General features: G+C 36.2%; 1 protein-coding gene across 1 annotated transcript in view; it reads left to right on the top strand.

The window, feature by feature from the left end:
- The window catches only part of Hcn1 (hyperpolarization activated cyclic nucleotide gated potassium channel 1), a 333,308-nt gene that overhangs the window by 252,666 nt on the left and 60,302 nt on the right, over positions 1-20,340 (top strand). The window lies entirely within an intron of this gene.

The raw sequence follows: 20,340 nt of genomic DNA, 5'->3' as shown, positions 1-20,340 counted from the left end.
TATATATATATATATATATATATATATATATATATATAAACCATTAATTTAAAAAGTGGTCATGAATTTGAAATAAAACAAGGAAGGGTATATGAGAGAGTATGGAGAGGGGAAAGGTAAAGTAGAAATGATGTAATTATCTTATAATTTCAGAATATAAGAAAAAATAAAAGGATAAAATAAAATAAGGTGATTATGACTGTGCATATGCTTTTGACAATACGCCCATCAAGGTGACTTGGGTGAGACATTAGTACAGGATCAGCTTTTAAAATCTTAAGTCTCCTTTAACCAAATCTCTTTTTCCTAGCAGCAAACCATTTCTTTCTCTTGAAAATAATCCTAGATTCTCCTCTTTCACTCTGCCTACTCCTTTTCCTTAGACACCCCTGAGGTCTTCCTAAATTTTTCCTGTATTTGAGCTCTAGGGCTCCTTCCAGATGGTGCCAACCTTTACTCACCTGAATGTTATATACATCCTCTGTATCCAATGCAGCCCAAATGCTGTGATAGGAAGACCCTTCACCCTTAATCCTGATGTGTGTGCTTAAGACCCAAACATGGAAACATCAACATTGTGGACCTGAGGCTGCCAAAGTTCACCTGTGAGGCAGTGAGAGAGGCGGATGTTTAGAGCTGCTCCCTCTTACCCTAATCTATAAATAGCTATGAAAAATCATGAGTGAACTTTGCCAAATGTCATCACATGAATATATGTAAAACACCTTCCAAAAATTGAATTATGTTATTTGCATGTATGCAAATGTATTGTTTCATCAAGGTTTTAATTATTTATACTTAGTTGTATATTTATTTTATGTATTTTGAAATCTCACTCTGCTGATCAGACTGCCATGGAATACTGAGATTAAAGTTCTCCTAGTATCAACCTACCTCGTACCTGGGAGTACTTATTTATGTACCTCCCCTTCGCCTGAAGATAGATAGCTTTTTAGAAAATATGTTTTTGGATCCTTTTTTTTTGTTTTTTGTTTGTTTTTTTTTTTCTGAAATTCTGAGGTCAATCGCTTACTCATGGAATTAAAGAATCTATTACCAATGTGACTGCCACCAGGGCTGAAGAAATTTCATAGCTGCTGAATTGATACCCAGTAAGTTCTGCTTCAAGACCTGATGGAACTCCCTGCTTAGGGAAGACCCAAAACTTGTTTCCAAAAACATTAATTATAAATCACCAATTACATAATAAAACAACACTATAGAACTAGAAAAATGAGGAAATAGGCAGGAACCTTTTGTAGTCCTACCCATGATCCTTTTAAATCAGGGTGCTTACTTAGAGTTCTTCTTTATCACAACAAATTGAGTAAACTGACCTACTACTGTGGTAGTGTCTTAGGATTTCTATTACCGTGAGGAGACACCATGACCACAGCAACTCAAATAAAGAACATGTCACTGAGGCTGGCTATAACTCAGAGGTTTAGTCCATTATCATGGTGGGAAGCATGCTAGCACACAGGCAGACATGGTGCTGGAGAAGTAGCTAAGAGCTCTACATCTAAATTGGCAGGCCACAGGAAGAGAGCTGATACTGGACATGGCTTGAACACCGGAAACCTCAAAGCCCATCCAGTGACACACTTTCTCACGCCTCCTCCACTCCAAGGCCACACTACTCTGTGGGTCTGTGGAGACCATTTTGCTCAAACCACCACACGTAATATTTCTTCTATTATTTCGAAGGCAGGATGTTCTTGACCTTAGAAAAATAATGGTTAGCCAGTGCTTACCTGAATTACATCTGACAGATAAATTTTTCTTAGGATCCTTATTAAAGGGCAGAGATATCACTGAGATTCATTTTTTCTAATAAAACAACAAAATCCCTTTCACTTTTTTCCCCATAACTGGTAAACATTTTCTTTCTGCCTTTACAAATGAGGGTGATAAGAACATGAGTCCCTGTGGTTCGTTAATTAAGCCAGAAAATATCCATGAAGTTAGACTGCTTACTTTACCTCTTGAGACCAAATTCAATAAATTCTAGTATGTTAAATTGGTTGCACTCCAAAATTTCCCGGGCCAAGAACATCCCAAGACTGTGACTCTAATAAGATACTTGTACAGGAAACCTGCAGTGTGCTCGCCTTGTGCCAGGGTTTTTTCCCTAAGTATTTCTTTTATTTTTTAAATTATAATTATATCATTTCCCTCTTCCTTTTTCCCTCTAAACCCTCCCATACAGCACCCTTGCTCTCTTTCAAATTCATGACCTTTTTTATTCATGATGTTTGGTATTGATTTTTAAATCGGTAAGTGTAACATGCTCAGTCCACATAACCACACCGGTTGGTTCTCTAATACCAAATGGTCAGCCTGAAAAACATACATGCAAGTATGTATGCACACTACTTGATGAAGAATGATATTTTGTATTCTCACCTGAATAAAAGCATGCTTTTTCTTGTTATACATACTGGAGCAAGTAAAGATTTGAACCAACCATCCTAACCAAAGAGAAAAATAATTCAGTCAATTGCAAATTATTTCTACCAATGGATCTTAAAATGTTGTATTTTTTATTTATAAAGCATATATAGTTCCTCTCTTTCCTCAATGACAGGTTTTGCTCTAGTATTCAATGTTCTATGTTAAAATTCCCCACATGTATACCGCTTGTATCCATAGTTGCAGAAATATACAAAATGGTAGAGATTTATCCTCATTAGGCCTTGTCAGTAGATTGCAGTTTCTGCTTTGAAGCACATGGCAACTTCTAACACTAGCACTAAGGCAAGAGTTTCATTTTCTGTTCTATTGATACAACTACGAATTTCTTCTAGAAGTGTTTGAAATTTTTTTACTACATTTTACAAATTTCTCTTTCAAGAATTTAATTTTAATTTACTTCGGTTCCTTATCTATCATAAAATATAAAGCCCCTGTAAGTCATTTTTACACAATAAAAACTGGTGTCCAGGGCTGCAACCATTTGACAGGAGTCCTCAGTGGAGAAGGTGTCCCCACTCTTCTGCCTTGTAACTCAAGCTTGTCTAGTCAGATTGCTGGTGCCCATTGGAAAGTGACCTAGAGGATGTTAATGACATCAGTGGACAGAGATAGATATCAGGCAATCAGAATTCTAGTTAAGAAAACAAGTCATAACAGCAAGTGGGATATGATATAATCCTGTTTAGACTGCAGGTTCTGCGATCAAATAAAACAAACATTTTCTGATAGAATTACTATCACAGATATTAAATATAAAATAATAACTTTAGCCTTATAAGTAGACACATCTAATGAATAAAATCCTAGAAACATTATTATTTATGAGTCAGTGGGATGCAAGTAATCATCAGGAAAAAATAATCTGTGCACTAAGTATCAAAATCTTCCATCTAGCAAATGTCTATTTATTGAATGTTTATTTGTGTAACATTTATCACAAGAGATTGAGAAACAATGAGCAAATACGTATGGCATTTTTCCTTCGGGGGTTTCTTGTCATTCAGTGGGTGAGAACGGGGGAGACAAAAATCACTAGTAACAAGATTCAGTGGAAGCTGTACATCATGAAGTCTTTTAATTATGAGTTAGTCAATAAAAGAAATGCAACAGCATAATAAGACATTGTAATATTTTACATTGCATTTATTTATGTTCCATATACTGGGGAGAGAGTGTGGGGAGAGAAGAAATTATATTAAGAGGCAGGAAAGATGACGAGAAAGAAGACATTGCACTGGGCCCCTACAGACAAAACATCAGTGTGAAAAGAGCTGGCAAGACCCAAAGACAGTCAAAGAAAGTGTGACTGAATCCCAGAGCAAAGATGACCTGGGAAGGATAGAGCGACACAGTCATAGTGAGAGAGACTTTGTAGACCTCAATAGTCCTCCTATAGTTTGGCTTAAGCATGTAGAGAGACTGCTAATCATAAGGACTTGACAAGTGATGATAAAAGGATTTCCTGGGACATTTTTTTTATCAAAAGTCAGTAAACTGGATAAATACATTAGGGAGAAGTGGAAATGGCCTCTTGTTCTTTGGCATTAAGCAAATGGTCCAGCTTTGCTTGGTGAGGGGGTCTGTGTAGCTGTCACACAGGGAAGGAAACCCTATGAAGGGATAAGACTGAAAGCCTGGCGCAGATGGACTTTGTTAACCTGGATCAGAATTTGGAGACCCTAATGTCAGGCGGTTCATTGTCAGTATATTTAAAACACAATGCAATTTGGGGAAAAGCGTCCAGGCAACAATTAGTGCAATCAGTTCAATTCCAGATGTCCAATAAACTTTTTTATACACTTTTTTAAAGTGGGACTGTATGAAAATTCTTCTACAAAGTACATGTGACCATGGGGCTGGGTTCTGTAGCTAAAAGACCTAGAATCTAGCGTCTCTCTGACTGATAACATAGAGATCAACAGGCCATAAAGTACATGTGACATCATCCCTCCAGATGAGTAATGGACCGTGGAGTGAAGGGTCTGTCGGAATAACCACTCTGGGGAATTTGGGTGACATCTGTCCCTACAGATAGCAAAAAGGTCACCAGTTTTCTAACAAAATGTACTCTCAACTTTCTGCCTGGAATGTAAATATTTGACTCTTATATTCTCTATTGAGGAGATGCCCTGTGTGATTAACAGTCCTCATCCTCTAAATGCTTCCCTGTGAGTGCAAGGACCTCTGTGCCTGCAATAACCACACAAGCTCAAAGAAAATTGCAACACTAACAGGTGTAAATATTAAATAAAGAAACATAATATACAGCTTCTTCCAGGATATATGTAGTGGGGGAAAACCTATGCTGGGCAAATGCTAACTTAGGACAAGGAAAAGACCCAACTCAAGTGACTTAGTCACAAACAACCTTTGTAGCTTAGGAGCCGTATGAGTGTATGGTTCTGCTCCAGAGGCCATCTGGGAACACATTCTCCAAGCTGGTCCTTGAGCTGGGATGCTTTCCAAATTTTTCCTGTGTTTTATATTCATTTCATGAGTTGGTGAAAACAAGTATTCTTGGGCCTCACTCCCAGAGTTTCTGCTTCATTAAGTTTGCATATGAATTATAGACTTGCATTTTCCACAAGTTCCCAGCTACTACTAACCTGATTTCTGAATGTCTGAATCTGTACCATGGTCAGTTCTCCCTTTGGCAGCATGGCGTGGTAAGAGAGCAGGGCACACTCCTCGCTGTTCAATCTCCGTTCATGAGAACTTAGCCATGCTGCTACTGAAAGAGCCTGAGAAACCGACAGCTCTGAGAGCAGCCAGCAGTTCTTTCCATAGGGAACAGGTAGAGAAAAGACTAAAGTGAGCAACTAGTGTCCTCTGCCCGGGATACAACACTAAGAAACGGAGGCAGGAAAATGGTTGCGGTTCCCTTGGCAATTCCCGCATTGTGTGGAAAGCAGAATTCCCGTGAGATCTCAAGCCTCTCCGGTTTTATTCAGAAAGTGGTGAACCATTATTTCCTATGCCCCTACTCTATACAAAGATGGAAGACAGCAAATATGAGATGCACAGTGCCACAGAAAAATAGAGCCCAGGGCAGAGCTGAACACAGAACATGTTATCTAGGTTCATCCAATGCACAACTTTTCATCTATTGGGAGCTGTAAAGTATCTATAAATTATTGGAGGAATGTATTTTCTTTAACACAGATAGAACTGCTACAAAAATGTTATACAAACTGCAGGTACTAATCATTGCATTCCCCCCGACTTCTCAGTTATGATCTAACCATGTGTTCTCAAGGCTTAAAAACAGATTTCCCTTCCATTTTCAGAGAAAGTTTGTGTAAAACTAAATTATAATCTCTGGACTATAAATACTTTCATAGCTAACCTTTGTCAGTCATAGTTCTTCTTGCTTCAAAACACATTCAATGAACTAAATAATTTTTTAAAAATTGACTATATTGCTAGTCAAATTTTTTAAAAAGCAAAGTAGTAGTAGCAAATAAATAATGTATCTATACACCATTTCTATTTTTATTTAAATAAAAATGATTTCATTTTTATTTAAATATACAATATTTTACTTAAATGTTACATTTTCAGATAATTAATAAAATATTCCAAACTCTTTGTTTACGCTTTGTCAAAATAGCATGCATTCAAACATTATTCTAAGTTACTATTAGAGTCAATGAAAGAAATATTTGAAGATTACTTAAGTAACTGTATAAACCTCTGTTAAAATCCTTGTCATTGACATACTTAATAAAAATAACAGTTATATTCAGTGTTGTAGCTTTGTTAGTGATATTTAGAGAGGATCTAAGAAATAAATGAATCTTTTACATGTTCAGATTGCTAGTGTTAGTGACTTCTTATTCCAAGCTCTACTTTGGAAGATAAAAGCAAAACTATAAAAGGTTGGTGCATAGAAAACAATGAGAAGATAAAGGGAAAGAAAAAATGGATGTGGAGCTGGGCAGGTGGCGCGTGCCTTTAATCCCAGCACTCAGGAGGCAGAGGCAGGCGGATCTCTGTAAATTAGAGTTCAGCCTGGTCTACAAGAGCTAGTTCCAGGACAGGCACCAAAGCTACAGAGAAACCTTGTCTTGAAAAAACCAAAACAACAACAACAACAACAACAACCCAAAAAACAAAAACAAAACAAAAAAACAAAAAGAAAAAATGGACTTTACAGACAAAAGACATTTAAATGTGGTAAATAGAAAACTTCACCACTAAAAGTCACCATTGTTGTGCCAAGATGCCTGGTAGAATAATGTTACATCGTGTTCAAATGGGTTAGATAGCCTGTTGTTGAAGATTCCAGTCCTCGTCTATGTTTCTCTACGTTCTCATCAAGTGATAAAATGATTTACTAGAGGAAGAATCCCAATAAGCATACTGTAAAGACAAGGTCGTCCTAGGGACAGAGAGTAAGAGCTTGTGGATCACAGAATCCCTGTGGGAAATCCAAGGTCCTCCCCCCTACATCCAGGCCTAGGAAGCTGTGCATCCATATAGACTAGGATCCCAAAAATCCAAAACATGCCATAAAAACAAGTCCCAGTGCCTTTATCCATGGCTTCTCAGATAGCCCCCATTGTCAGTCACAATCAGAGAATCCGGTTTGATCACATGCTCATTCAGACCGATCCAGCTGGATTTGGTGAGCTCCCATTAGAACAGTCACACTGCCTCAATTGGTGGACCAACCCCTCGCGGTCCTGACTTCTTTGCTCGTCTTCTCCCTCCTTCTGCCCTTCAATTCGACCTTGGGAGCTCAGTCTGTTGCTCTGATTAGGGTCTCTGTCTCTATCTTCATCCATCACCGGATGAAGAGTCTATGGTGATATTCGAGATAATCATCGGTGTTATAGTGGGGCAAGGACAGTTCAGGCACCCTCTCCTCGGCTGTCCAAGGACATAGCTGGGGACATCCCCGTGGATACCTGGGATCCCCTCTAGGGCCAAGTCTCTTGCCAACCCTAAAATGACTCCCTTAATGTAGATATCTTCTTCCCTGCTCCTATATCCGCCCTTCCTCCATCTCCACCCTCCCACACCCGCAAGCTCTCGCCAGTCTTTCCCCTCTCCTTTTCTTCTCCCCCTCTCCCATTCCCCAACCTCACCCCCACTCCTACCCCCACCCCCATGTTCTCAACTTTTGCCCGGCAATCTTGTTTGCTTCCAATTTCCAGGAGGATCTATATATATATTTTTCTTTGGGTTCACCTTGTTATTTGGCCTCTCTAGGCTTGTGAAAATAAAAATTATAGGCTTAATGTCCTTGGTTTATGGCTAGAGTCTGCAAATGATTTGTTCAACTATGTTCATCTCAGCATTATTTGTAATAGCCAGAACCTGGAAACAAACTAGATGCCCCTCAATGGAAGAATGGATAAAGAAAATGTGGAATATATACACATTAGAGTACTACTCAGGAGTAAAAAAAAAAATCAACGACATCTTGAATTTTGCATACAAATGGATGGAAATAGAAAACATTATCCTGAGTGAGATAACCCAGACCCAAAAAGATGAATATGGTATGTACTCACTCATTTGTGGATTCTAGCCATAAACCAAGGACATTAAGCCTATAATTTTTATTTTCTTGAACTGAAAGCATTTGCATTTACATGGAGCTTTCAAAGTACTTGATACTTCATAGACCTTTAAACTAGGACTCCCCCAAGCAAAATCCTAAAAGAGTTAATTTACAAAATTTAAAATGTGGAGAATTTGGAGTATAAGTGGATTTTAAATTTTACTTTTCAGGCCCCAAAGCATTTTCTGTTTTAGAGAATAGTTAAAATAATTAATTCCATGTAGCTTCTACAGCAAGTTTAAATGGATTTCTTAGGAGTATAATTTTTCCTCTTTCACTAACCAAAGAGCCTGGAAATTTACTTGGATTATAAAGAAATAGAAGAATCTTGTATATAGTGATATTAAAATATTACAAAAATATTCAGTACTCTTATATTCATATTTTTTGTAAATGGCCCATGTAGCTTTAAATGAATATATATGAATGATGTTTATAGTGTGTTCTAGAATTAAAACCTAATTGGAGATTTTGAAATGATATACTCATGCTTTAAACTGAAATATTGAATTATTTCAGGGAATTAGTGTTAAGTTATAATTACTTCAAAGGAGGGGCAGTGGCAGTAGGACATTATCAGAACATAGTCTCAGCAACAAATTGATATGAGATTTAAATTAGTTACATTTTTAGGATATGATTAGCACACCTGTCCTCTAGACTTTGTTGTTGTAGTTGAAAGTGGACATACTGTGACACCGAGCTAATGTCATTGATAACTCTGTCTCCATTTCTCAATAAAAAGCATGGAACCTCTGAAATTTATTTGATCCAAGTCCAACAAAAGAACGAATTATTTTTACCTGCTAGCAGGAGGACCTTGTTTGACTTACCTTATATGTTTCTATTAGATTTGAGGACATCTAGAAATTTTCTGAAAAACACTGCTATTTTCAAAAGCATCAGATTTTACGGGACATATACTTTATTAAAACCCTTCAATAGAAAATGCTCTCAATTCCTTAAATACTACTATTATTGTTATTATTGAGATCCTTACATGAGTTAAGGCTAAGATGTCAAATAAGGAAAGTTGCTTTGTTCCCTGGAATAACCTTGTGACTTTCTAACAACTCCAGGAGAGGAAAATGCTGTGATTCAGGATGATTCAAGACAGCTGTGAAAAGCAACTGTGCTCACAGCACATTCAGACACTGCAGGATCCCTGGAAAAGGAAACAACATTTAACAGTGTTCTAGCTTCAAATGGAACGAGAAAACTAATCTTACTTTATACAGGCAGCAGGCTAGCTTACTCTCTTAGTGCCAGGAAACCTCAATATAAAAATATGCATAAAAGATTTGCTTATGATGCGTTACCACTGTTAGTCAGCTCTGCATCACAGCAATAAATTCCTGAGATTTTTATCATACCTGTAGATAAAGTTATTTGGTTCATAACTATTCTGCTGTTAGAAGTTCTGAGACATGATCTCTCAGATCCTCTGCCTTAAGGCCTGTGAAGAGGTAGCACATATCTTCCATGTGTGTAGTAGAGAAAAAAGGGTAACAATCAGTGACCTGCTGGCAAGAAAGCAAAGAAGAGAGCCCAGTGGCCCACTACACATTTATGGAGTAAGCCTAAAATGACTAAAAATCTCCTGCCATGACCCACTTCTTCAGGGTATCCCATTTCCCAATACCATTTTTTGGTGGGTGCAAGTCTTCAATCGTGGTATTTGTGGGAGAATTCAATGTCTATATTATAATAGCTACAACATATCCCATGTATATATTTATATGGAGTACAGAAAACTTTATGAGGCATTTGTGACAATCAAGAAATGTAACATTACGTTGAATTAAATTTGGTTATAAAAGTTTATAGCTTATTTGTATCAGCTTTCAATACTTTAATCAAGCCAATCTCTTTGATTTCCTTACTGTGATTTCATCTAATCTAAATATAAGACATAAAACAATCCTTATCACCAGGCAGTGGTGGTACACGCCTTTAATTCCAATACTCTGGAGGCAGAAGCAGGCATATTTCTGTGAGTTCAAGGTCAGCCTGGTCTCCAAGAGCTAGTTCCTGGACAGGCCCCAAAGCTACAGAGAAACCCTGTCTCAAAAAAAAAAAAAAAAAAAAAAAGAAAAATAAAATAAAACAAACCTTATCATAGGTTCATTTGGAGAAAATAAAAGAGTGCTTCTTCTGTGTATATTAGTGGCCGCAGGAAGTGAAAGTGTACCACATGAAAACGATGATGCCATTAAAAAAGACTGAGGAAAACCATGGAGGTTTTTCAGTTTGGACGGATTCATGACTAGATGTATGGGAAACTATCTCTTACCCCACTTTGGGAGAAGTGTGTCTCTCCCAGTAAGGGCTGGAGAATGTGTTCTGATACCTTCTGGCTCCAAATCCAGCCTCAGACTCAGATGGCATACACTGCTGCTCGAGAGTGAGAAGTTTTCTCTTTCTGGCCATAGAGGCTCTTTATCTAGGAGTGTCAACATTATTGTTCTGGTTAACAAATTATTGTGTTAAGAGAAATATGTATATATTCTCTTAACACAATAATATATATATATTATGTCAAAAGTCTTGGGAAATACCAAAGGATAATCAATAACACCAGATAATAGGGTGGCATGATGGTATAGGAAAGAACTTTCCATTAAGAATTCAGAGAACTGGCTTTCTCCCTGACCTTTACTAACTAGATGTCAAACCTGCGGAAATGAATTCTCCACCCTGGGCTTCTTCTGCTCATCTGTGAAATGAGAGGGCTGGAAATAATTATCTCCATGGTGCCCTCCAGGCTCTCAATGTCTCTTTTATACTAAATATATGTTAATCTCGCTGACATGATCCAAAAGACACTTAAAGGGTCTTCTGGGTCATCTTTGTGCACATAATTCATTAATGTGTAGTACTGGCTAGGGACATAGTACAAAGAGAACACTTTTCTTAGAATAACCTGACCATTTTTATTCTATATAAATGACATTAATTACTTGTACCAAGAATTATTTCGTAAACAAATATCTTTTATACCACCCTCTTGGGTGATTTTATTTCCACAAACTTTGCAGCATTTTAGAGCCGCACCATAGTTGGCTGTGCCATTCATTATGCACACTTGGTAACACCCAAGCACACAGGCACCTGATATTTCGATCACAAAGTCAGAAATAATTAAACTAAAATTCCGCCCTGAGTCATGGGAGTAGGTGTCAACATGTAGTTACAAGGAGTGTTTGCATATTTTTGCCTCTTTAAATATGTTATTTTAATTGGCTTTACCAAGAATCAACCACTGTGCAAGAGATTCAGTTTTGCAAGCCCTCCCATTACCAAGGCTGCATAGAAAAGGTTGCAGGTGATTCTGTGCAAAACAGGTCCCGGAGTGATTGGAAAGTTACAGGAAAAATAAAGACGAGAACATAAAGAGAACAGTCACAAAGGAGCTAAAGAAATGCCTGCAGCAAAGCGCAAGAGACAGGAGTGGAAAATCAGGACACTATATATTTAGGAGCATAAGGGATGAGAAATTAACCTGAAACTTTAGGAAATCATTTGAAAATTGAGGAAGATACAGAAACACCTATTAGAACTTGTATAAATAATGTTACTTCCAACGACTGTGATGATGAATCTTCTATGACATTTTGAATTATGTTCAATATGCCCCATTTAATCTACCATGAGAGCAATGGCAGACAAGAAGGTCTTAACTCATAGAAATGCCTGCAGGATTGCAGACTCCTCTGACTGTGACATCCATGGAACACAAAGTGATAATTTCATTTTTTTATTTAAAAATTATAATGTATTTATAAGCATTATTTTCTCTTGTCTGGAACATTCCATATGCATCCTTGTTGTGGCCCTGAAGTAAGTTGTTTGTAATTCAAGTGATCATGACACAGGAAATTCATTTAGAACTAGTATATACCAGATCATATTTTACCCTTCAATGAAATGTCTGCACCTTGTCATACCGATTTATGAGATGAAGGAACAGAAGATGAGGAGAGTCAAGTTGCTATATTAAGGCATGAAATAAGAAAAAGGGACAGATGTGAAATTTGATCTCTCATCTCTTTCTCTGAAGAGCAAGAGTTGCCACAATGTCCTGCCTCTTTCGCATCTTAACAGGAGCCTTGGATAATGGTTATTCTCATTCCCTAGATACACATTGGTTCCTCAAAATTTGCCAGTAGAAAAAGGTTCCCAGGCCATTTTTAAATGGCCAATTTGTTCATATTACTAACAATTAGCAGAATGACAAAGTTTCAGCTGTGTTGGAGAGAAGACAGGAAATTAAGGTATAGGCAAATGAGAAAGTGCCTAACTCTCCTGAGATACTATTCTGCGAAGGATATCTTATATCTCTAACCTTTTATTGTGCCTTGCACTATTTTTCTTGATCTATGGCTGACCACTTTCACTTCTACCTTTGCAAAGCACAAATACATTTTGAGTTTCTTAATACTATAAATGCTAAGTCTTTTGTGCATATGGACTGTAGTCCCTTGCCTGTTGCATACTCCAATGTATCTCCCAGCCACAGTCTTGACTCCTGGGTGACTACTAGTTTAGACATGTAGTTTAATTATTTTCTGGTCCAAGGTGGGATTTGATATTTTTTCCTTGTCTGTCCCATACTTCTGGACACGTTACTCTTTTTCTCAAGCTAAGCAGAATATTGAAATCATCTAGAAATCTTTAAGAAATAAGGTCAGTAGCTGTTGGCTTTCATTTTTCTACATCCACCATTATGCAACAGTTAATACACAGAAATATGAACAATATTTGAAAATCTTGGAGACACTTTTGCTTTTACCTTCACCATTGAATTTACTCTAGAAATTTTTCAGGATGTATAAGAAGACACTAATAAAACCACATATTTTGTGATCTTGTAGTACACAGAAGGCCAAGAGCTTTCTGAAAGCTTCAAATCATTACATGAACATTGTCATTACTATTATTATTGCCCAACACCATATTAAAAATTGATCGATTTGCAAAATTCCCATAATGCACATCTCTTCCCACACAGAGTATAACCTGATAGCTGTATATAGTATCATTTTCCTTTGGTTTTGTATTTGAGATTTGCTTCTTTTCTTCATTATTAGCTCAATGGATGTAAGACAACTAAACATCTCATAAACATATGTATTTATCGAAAGTTAATAAAATCAATAACAATAGGAATTTAGATCACTAAGTGACCATTCTTGCTGCAGTCCACATTTTTTCCTTCTTCTTTCCAATCACATATGCACAGCACAGTTCTAATCCCTAATATATTTCTGTATTTTGCTTAACCAAGAGTACCATTCCATAAGCCACTCGAAATTGTGTAGCCTCTTCTGCTGCTAACAAACTCTAGAGCCTTATGAAATTGTATGGCTTCCACTTTGTGTTTTTATGGAATTCCTGAGCATGCAAACATGCATATCCCTATGCATATAAGTGTTCTGGTGCTTTTTCTTTTTGGCTCCTTTTATTGTTTGTTTATTTTGTCCTATCATAGTTTGCTTCATTTTAATATTAATTTTTAGATGCCTGTCTGTTTTGTAAGGAGAGACAGAAATGCTGTATATTTGGATGGATGGGGAAAGTCAGGAAGATTTTGGGCGAGTTGTGAGAAAAGATAGTATAATCAGAATATATTGTATATTAACAAAAATATATTTCCATTAAAATAAAAAAGAATATCCACAGAAGTAAATGAAAAAGGCAAAAATTTCAAATATTTATAAAATGTCAGTGGCATTTGAAAAATGTGTGTGTGTTTTATAGATAGTTCATGCTTGATAACATTTTTAGAGTTTTTCCATTTTTTCAGACAGTATAGTGCTAGATCAACCACAACTATTAAAACAAGATAACACACACTGCTTGCTACCTCTTGTAAGCTAAGAAAATAAAAAAGAATGAAAACACATCTGTAATTATAGTAAATACTAAACTGATCAAGAAAAATAATTATAAAACCAATGAGCATCAAGAAATATCTCTGTAGGTTCTACTATATACAAACTCGGCTGTATTCATATGTATCAAACCTACTAGGTATTTCTGATTATTTGTTTTATTTTAAAAGTTCACCAGAGCTAGAAAAGAGTGTATATAAACATTGTTTCTAACCTCACCTGTGATGACGTTAGCATAGACTCGGAGTTTTTGAAGCATTCAAAATTACCACTGGCTGGAACACAATGTCTTGAGACAGAATCTGGTTTGTAGCACAGGCTAGCCTAGGCTGAAAAATCTTTGAGTTCAAAGTATATGCTACAAGCCACACACTAGTAGAATGTTATTTTAAGGGTAAAAAAAACTAAAAATATCTAATGAAAATTATTAAATTATAAGTAAATTTATGGTAGTTTGCTAATCCCATGCTTATTATTCCTCTTCAGGGATTTCTTAAAAATAATTATAATTTGCTAACACTAAAGAAGTATTTGTTATTAAGTAGTTGTTTCACTTAAAGAATTATCCTATCTGATAACAATTGTGTTAGACACTAATCAATTACTATTGCAGATATGATTATAATAATAATCATAATATATATATTATTATAGCAAATATTATTATATATTAGGCATCATTGCATTAACAATGTGCTTGTAGTTAGAAAGTTAGCCATGAGTTTCATGGAACAATAAGTGGATTTAACTAAAATGGTAGTAAGGAAGATGTAGACAAATAGTCATCAAACCTTTGATATGAGCAATATAACATGTTTTTTGATATCCCAAGAACTGAAATGAAGAAATATGCAATTCAAAAGCTTGGTGTGTTATAAGGATGTAATATTCTGCATGTGAAAACAACTTAAATGTACCTAGGGATATTAGCATATTGGTAGAGCATTTTCCTATAATTTTTAAGGCCCTGGGTTCAATTCTAAACATCACCAAGATTTTTTTTTAATAAATGGTATTCTTGAAAATCATCTGAAAACAGGAAAAAATGTAATTTTTTTCTAGTAATGCTGCATGTCTTGTATTTACCATGCCCCTTATTTCCTGAAGTGATCATTTTAGTTCTATTTTATGATTTGAGCATGCAGGAACATGGGTTACACATTAACGTTGACATTTTCACTTCCCAGTGCCACCCACTTTCAAATCATCACAGCTTGTTCTGCATTTGTCTTGCATTCAGAATTGCATGAAAAAACAAGGTTAATAAAAACTCCCTGAGGCTAAACCTAGATATAAAATCTACATTTTCATAAATATCCAAATTTCAAGAATATAGTGACACCTTAGAATCATTTTAAAATTCCATATATTAGAATAGTTTAGGTTAATATAAAGGAAGATACATGTAAGATTAAAAATTGTTTCAAGAAATATTAGGGAACAATTTAGAATGTATGGGACAAACAAGAGAATATAAAGGAAACAGAAGGAAAAACAGGATGGTCAAAAAGAAACACATGAAAGTAATATGCTAAATAAATGATAAATCAAGGGCAGCATAGATGGCTAAATTCAGAGGCTTGGCATCCAACTTAAGTTATTCAATTTAGGATGCCATAAATATATCAGCAGTCAAGACTGAGATATGAAATAGCTTGTAGGTTCCTCAAAAAAGTTATAAGTAGAGCTTCTACAATCTGAGGAGATGGTTAAGATTGGGGAAGTACTTGGCAGAACTGGAGGATCCACCTCTTAGCTTGTTGGTCAACTACTCTAGCAAATCAGGTCAGGGAGTAAAAGACTGTCTGAAAAACAAAAAATTGAGAGCTATTGAGAAAGATATCCAAAAGTGGCTGTTGACTTTCATATTTATTCATGCACATGGCTATGCATAGTTGCATGCACATGTAAACAACCTCTTGCACAAATTGAGCTTGCCTATGTTCCAGATATGGACTTCTTGGTATATACCCCAATGTGTCATAGGCAGTTTCAGATAAAATAACTTGCATTTCCATGTATATTTTGACACTATTCCCAATAGTTAAGCTAAGAAACAGCCCAGATGGTCTTCAGTACATGAATGGGCAAATAAAATGTGATATATTCGCAGTGGGGTTTACTCATCTTTAAAGAAGATTGACATTATGCCATTTGCAAGAAAATGGATTGAACTGAACATAATCGTATTAACTGAAATAGCGACTCTTTAACAAAAACAAACCCAAGCATCACATTTAACATCATTTAGAAGCTAGTTAAAAGAGAAAGAGCATGGAAGTAAAAGGGAGGACTCTATGTATGTGGAAGGGAACAGGAAGAGTAGGAAGGGGTAACAAGAGAGGGATTGGAAAAATATGTATGCATTATTAATAAAGCCCATTTCTGTTTATAGCTAAGATATGTTGGTGAGATAATTGCAAACTTAATAATTTCCATAGATTCATGACACTTATATCCCACATACCCTTTCTTATGAGTTTCTGACAAGGTTTGTTCAGTGAAGCCAGTATAGGTATTGTAGGCTGCAACTGATGGGAAATCTAAAGAAACTACAGTGGCTGACTATCAGAATATAGATATTTGGGGGAGGGGAAGTGAGATCAAAGTTACAAGTAATCATGCAAATACAACATGGCTTAAAAATATCAACATCATTGTGGTCAATGTTTACTTTGTTTAAAACAAAGGAACCCCTATGGGTTTTGATTTTCAATTCTGAGTGTGGAATTATAATCACTTTTCAGAAGCGATGAGTTAGGAAGTGGAAATGATGGAGGAAGTTTGTAACTTTTGATCTATGCTCTTGAAGGAGTAAATAAAGGTAGATTTTTAAGGAATTTTACAGAGGAGATCAAGGGAAGATTAAACACTGTTGTTGTAATTATAGAGTATAACAGGAGATTTCAGATGTGGAAGATCGAAAAAAACAATTTTATGACAATAAACCTATAAATAATGCCTGATTTAATTCATATAAGAAATAGAAGCCAACATTGATGAGCAGTAGGTATAAAACAGTTCTAAACACAGAAGACTTTTGGGATTGAGGATAGGCTACCATGGTTAATAATAAGTGCTCTTGCTATCTGACACTGAGTAAGTTTCAAAAATGATATATTGCTACAACTAACACAAACATCGATAGTCTTTTATTTTTGAAATTTGTGTACCTATGTAAAGCTTTGTATATTCAGTTGATTTCATGCTTCAGATATCACTACCTGTCTTCTTCAACGAGTGATTTTTGTTGGCCACACAACATGTCAGTGATACTTCCATGTATTTTGACAAACCTTGTAATGTGTGGGGGAAACAAGCAGAGTGATCTCTCAGGTTTTTTTAAGTGTTATATTCTACCAAAGATGGCTGCATAATTTCTAAACTCATGTCCACTGCCCACTGCCTTCCACTACTTTTCTTCTACTATCTAATTATTGACGGCCCGCCTTTGAATTCTGGATTCTGTTACTTGTGTTTTTGTTTTTTGGTTTTTGGTTTTTCGAGACAGGGTTTCTCTGTGGCTTCGGAGCCTGTCCTGGAACTAGCTCTGTAGACCAGGCTGGTCTCGAACTCACAGAGTTCTGGGTTTAAATCCGAGTGCTGGGATTAAAGGCGTGTGCCACCATTGCCCGGCTTACTTGTGGGTTTTTTTTTTTAAATCCTCTCAAACTTATATAGTTATTATCCATATCTTTAACTTGAACCACTTCCCTATCTCAGCTGCTTTTAAAATGCCACTTCTGCTCTTTGCCAGCTTTCTCCTCAGTTGACACATCATCCCTTGGTCCCTTAGTCACCAATGACGTGTGTATTTCCTTCTCTGAGTGCCTGACCTACATATAAACATGGCTATGTGCCATCAGCCACTTAAACTTAGCTTTCCAAAGACTGAATTTATTTTTTCCTTGCTCGCACTCAGATATGCTTGTTCGTGTCCTAAGATAACCTGGTACTTGACATAGAGAAGGGACTTGGAAATTTAGTGTTTGTTAAACTTCAAACTGCTGTGTTCTAAAAGTAAACTTCTGCTACAAATACGTATTTCTAATATGTTTCTAATAGCTAGTGGTGTTTGATGATGTTTTAGCTATTAATACAGTATGGTGGAGATAGATCATTGGATAATAGCTTCTACCCTACAAGCCTGAAGACCCAAGTTTGAATTCCTAGCTCTGGTATAATAATACAGGCATGTGATATAACTCCAACCTTAAAAGAGATAGGTAGATAAACATGCACCTGCGTGCATGTGTGTGGTGTGTGTGGTGTGTGTGTGTGTGTGTGTGTGTTTGTGTGTGTGTCTGAGAGAGAGAGAGAGAGAGAGAGAGAGAGAGAGAGAACGTGAACAGTCTGTTTTCCAGATAAATCATTTCACAATTGTTAGATAAATAATTGCTAGGAAAAGTATATTATTAAAATAAGCAATATGCACTAAGAAAATCAAACTTAACTCAGTATGAGTGAGCTACAATGAGCATCTGTATAATGTTGGATTAATAAAATAATAAGAAATCATTCAACCGAATACCAGCTTAAGTTAATAATCTGAAGTGCATAAAAAACTGACTTTTGAGAAGAAATGTAACTATATTCAACCAAGACATATTTTTCCAGAAATAAAGACAGATTCTAATATAGCTACCTACCTAAATAATCTTGCATAAGTGTCTGATAGAGAAGTCACTGAGATGACTGTGGCTCCGCAGTGTGGAGGATAGCGTGGAATGAATCCATATCTCTGAAGGAAACTACCAGGCCTTTTTTTCCAGCTCTTCTACTCTTTTGCTCTTTGGAAATCTGACACCCAAATAAATCACAAACAGAGTCTTTTTTTTTTTTTTTTTTTTATAAATGCCCAGTCTTAGCTTGGCTTGTTTCTAGCCAGCTTTTCTTAACCTAAATTATCCCAACTAGCTTTTGCCTCTGGGCTTGCATCTTTCTCTACTTTCTTTACTTCTTTCTCTGTGGTTTGCTGTGTAGCTAGGTGACCAGCTCCTGTTCTCCTCCTTTCCTTGTTCTATCTTGCTCCTTCTTCTTCCCTCCCCCCAGATTTTCCTCCTCTTTATTCTCTCTGCCGATCAGCCCCACTTATCCTGTCTTCTGCCTCACAATTGGCTCTTTAGCCCTTTATTAGACCACCAGGTGTTTTAGACAGGCAAAGAATCACAGCTTCACAGAGTTAAAAAAAATGCACTATGAAAGAATGCATACATCTTTGCATCATTTAAACAAATGTTCCAGCCATAAACAAATGCAACACCCCTTAAAATCATACTCTACAACACCAGAGCATATAAATGTTTGAATTTTCCATTGAAATGTAGCGACTATTTTCCTCAGCTATTGCTCAGTAATACACAATGGCAGTGAAGAACTGACACATAAGATCAAAACCTTGTGTCATGTTGCTTCAGAAGGGTGGAGGCAGGCATTCAAGTCTCTAGGCCTCAAACACTTTAAACAGGCTTCTTTTTTAAATGAAGAATACTATAGTTATTTAATGCAAAAAATGTGACAAAGTGGTTTCAGTTCAGGGTAGTAGTTTTTAAAAATGAATCTCTGGATAAACTATAAAAGGATTTTCTTTTATATATAGGAAAGTCTTGAAAAACTGTGATGACTGATGCTTAACTTTCTCAATCCCTCACCAGTTGCTGGGTCCATAACTATGTACATGGACTAAAAAGACATAGACCTTCTAGTCAGGACTCTATTAACAGAAACAGAGAAAAAATATATCATTTGTGTTTTATTCAATGTAAGAATCATTTCAGTAGCATTATCTATCTAAAAACTAAGTTTTTATTATACATGGATTCCATCAGCATTACAACAAAACTAGTTCAGTGCTTTGGAGCCAAATATGATGGAACCTGCCATTTATCTGAGCACTTGAGGGACAGATGTGAGTTCAAAAGAAGGCTGGTCAGATCTAGTCAGAAAAGCCTCGATCCTGTCTCAATAGACAGAGATGGAGATAGAGATAGAGAGATAGAGATGAAAATAAATAAATAGACAGGCACACAAAGACAGATAGATATAGGTAGCAGATAGAGACAGAAGGAGATATACATATGGACTGATATAGATGGATGACAGATTGATAGATAGATTACAGATAGAGAGATAGATAAATATAGATAGATGTAGAAATAGAAAGATAGGAAAATATAGATACATAGATATAATTCTCAGAGTATAATAATTTTTGAATATTGTGTTAGGAATACCTAGAGAATACATCCTGAAGTTTAATGTATATATGACGCAGAGAGTAACTCTCTTTAACAATATGGCTATGATACCTGTAATTCTTCTGTTCCAGCTGTTTCTCGGATAAATATCTGTGTTCCTATGTGCCTGTTTGATGAGTTGAGTAGTTATCTTACCAAGATTTTG

The sequence above is a fragment of the Chionomys nivalis genome, chromosome 15 (assembly GCF_950005125.1).
Source record: "Chionomys nivalis chromosome 15, mChiNiv1.1, whole genome shotgun sequence".
Lineage (NCBI taxonomy): Eukaryota > Metazoa > Chordata > Mammalia > Rodentia > Cricetidae > Chionomys > Chionomys nivalis.
Note: the sequence above shows the minus strand (reverse complement) of the source record. Positions and strands in the feature narration are given on the sequence as shown.